Genomic DNA, 3,177 nt, shown 5'->3' on the forward strand with positions numbered 1-3,177 from the left:
AAGGGCCGATCTGGCCTGGCGCCGCGGCGGGCCTGCCTTCCGGCGGCGGCGCGGCGGCTGCCTTGGCCAGGGGCGGCGATGGTGGGGTGCGGCAGCCGGTTCGGCCTCGGGCTGCGTGGCGGCGTTCGGCGGCGGCGGCCGGGTCTGCGGCGACACACCATCTGACCTCGGATCGGCGGTGGCGGCATGGAGGGCCTGGTGGTTGGGTCGGCACCATGCGGGTTGTGCCCTCCGGACAGATCTGATCTGGCCGGTGCGGCCTGCTCGTTGTGCGGCGGCTCAGATCGGCGGCGACCCGTGCACACATTATGTGATGGAGGTTCTTCGAGCGGATCCGGGTGAAAACCTTGTGCTCGGCTTCATGCCATGGCCGGCGTTGGTGACACCCTGTTGTGTCATTACCTTCTTGAAGGCATCGCCGTGGAGAAGTTCTAGACCTCTATCCGCTACCTCCGGGGGAAACCCTAGATCAGTTGATCGGATGATGGCGGCGCGTTGGTGTCGTTTCCTCCTTGGGGGCGTCATTCTTGGAGGCGTACACGGGATCGAGGGACCAGCGGGCGCCTTTTTGGTGGAGCGGTGCTTCATCCTTCACATTGATGACGGCGGATCTCGGCGGCGTGGTGCGGTGGAGACTCGGCGCCCGATGCGCGGTGATGGACTCGCGCAGGTGGAGGTAGTTGTCTGGCGTCAAGGTGGCGTCGATGACGGAGTGACCTCACAAGGTAGAAGCCTCAATATCTGCTCTGAAGACGGACATGTGGAAGATGGCGGTGACGACACATGTGAGTGCGTCAGACCAGTTTATGCCACAGACCCAGTATGTGGCTTGGATGGGGCTTCTGGCTTTGGATGATAGGATTAGGTGAGTAGTCTGGGTATGTGGCCCAGGTAGCACCCCTGCATCATTTGGATAGGAGTAGTGGCATATGTTGTCAAGATGGCGGATTCAGGCATATTGTTGTAATACTTTGTAAGGTCCTCGAGAATAATCAATAAAGTGGCCGTATGCATCTCCCAGATGCAGAGGCCGGGGGTCATCCTCCTTTTCTAAAAAAAAAATGATCGACTACGTTGGTTTCTTGCACGACTGCTAATAAGGCTATGTGCCGATGTAGTGCATGCATGATCATGCATATAATTGGCACGACATGGACAGCTATTATGAACTGGGTATAATGCTGATCATGGCCTCGGGGATTGCAATAATTAGTACTACTGATCTTTGGTCTTTATATAATTCTGCTTGCTGCCAAAGTGTTGGGCACGTCGAATGGCGTCATATATGCACGATCGATTCGATTAAAGATTCGCAGATTGTCAATAGGTGTTCTTTCCTTTTTGTTCTCTTCTTAGTGTGTGGTGCTTGATTAGGTTTCTATATATATTAACCCTTTGTCTAGCTTTGCTGTCTTTGATCGGTAGATGGTTGCATTCTATGTAGAAAAATGCACGCCTGCATGATCATGTGAGACCTAGCACACTACTTCTTGTCCTATTGCTAGTTTGGACTCGCTGGCAGTTTTTGATTGTTAGGAATATCAAATGGACTTGATCCCAAAAAAAAACTCATATATCCTTGTACATTTTTTTGGGTGGATAGTATATTTTGGTTGTTAAAAAAAATAAGAGTAGAGCTTTGGAAATGTTTAAATAAGAGGATCAATCTCAAAGCATACAAAATGACTACAGCAGCTCCATAAAGAATTTACGCCTTTTACACACTTCACCCACCATCTAAATATTCGTCCTACAATCCTCATAAGATTGCTAAGATAAGCTTCTACCAAGAATTAGTTAACTATATCCCACACTGAATGCTGAACTCATACTGATTTATAGCTAGGACTTAGGAATGATTTCTACTTGTTGTATACGAAGTTCCATTTGAGACTGAACGCTGCCATTTGAACATCCCCTTAGATAGGGCATAGGGGTCAAGATTCTAGACAGTACCATTTTTTATGCACTTAAATTTTACAAGATCTAGCTTGAGTTGGATTTACAACCATATTCGGCTCTTTTGCCCCATGAGCATGAGAACAGCTAGTGTTGAATTTTTATTCACTATAAGGCCAAATAACTAGATGCTCCGTGTCAATCCTATATCTAGATGTTACTAGATACTATACGCTTATAGTATCTTAACCAATGAAATTAACCCTCTCAGCGAGGTCACAGATGCGCATAGGATTGTCTAGAGGTAGATATGACGTATTTCTTGTATATTTTTTAGTATTAGGTCATGCACTGGACAATTGATGTATTACTTACGTATTAGGTAATATGTGTATACAACACAAATAAGTTGATTTTTTTATTTGCATGTTGTGTACTTCTAGACTCCAAGGAGACCTACATTTAAACACTTAGAGTGTACTAGAGATAGTCAATACATCACGCGTAGGAATTTTTCATTTGCTTCAAATATATATAAATATATAATTTGCATGGAACTATATTATACTACAGTGTTATGGTGGATGTTTCTCATGAACTGAACATAGAAATCTTACTCTCAAGGCTAGATATGAGCGAGGTCAAACATCACTAGAAAGTCCTACATATTGAAACTGACACCTAACGAAAAAACGTAGTGTGCAATGCAAGATTATAATTTTCACCTTGAACTGGAGCGTTGGTTGCTACATGGATTGTCATGGAGAGAGAGGTTGAAGGGTGAGGCTTCTTCAACCTGTAAACATGTGCCCACAAATGAGCCCCATTCATGCATCTAGGCACTGTGCCGCATACTGCCATAAACAAGCCATATCCTTGGGACCAATTTTTATTTCACGAATACGCAAACCTTGCGTATCTTTTCATTGATAGGAGAGTGACATCATAAGGGTTACATCTGCTCACTAAGCCATGTACACAGGATGGCATGGAAATGAGCAGTGGAGCATGCAGAGAAGGGGTTGCTTAGCCCCTCCTTGGGACGAATTATCAGCTTGGTTCGTGATTATTAATTAATTTGAATCACGAGGTCCAGTTTGCGCTCTGTACCATGATCTGCTGTCATTGTCAACAATGTCGGTGGCGCTCTCGCTCTCGGTATCATCTAAAAATCATAATCAAGGGTAGGGCCAGACGTCCTTGTCATGCCATGGAAATGGCATGTTTGGTGGAGAAGCACGGTCAGAGAAGCTGGAATACTTGCACGCTCTTGTTGTT

The 3,177-nt window shown here is 46.0% G+C and overlaps 1 protein-coding gene across 1 annotated transcript in view; it reads left to right on the forward strand.

Annotated features, from left to right (window-relative positions):
- LOC119364131 (protein LAX PANICLE 2-like) overlaps positions 1 to 3,177 on the forward strand; it is a 13,253-nt gene that overhangs the window by 8,544 nt on the left and 1,532 nt on the right. The window lies entirely within an intron of this gene.

The sequence above is a fragment of the Triticum dicoccoides genome, chromosome 2B, assembly GCF_002162155.2.
Source record: "Triticum dicoccoides isolate Atlit2015 ecotype Zavitan chromosome 2B, WEW_v2.0, whole genome shotgun sequence".
NCBI classification, from domain to species: domain Eukaryota; kingdom Viridiplantae; phylum Streptophyta; class Magnoliopsida; order Poales; family Poaceae; genus Triticum; species Triticum dicoccoides.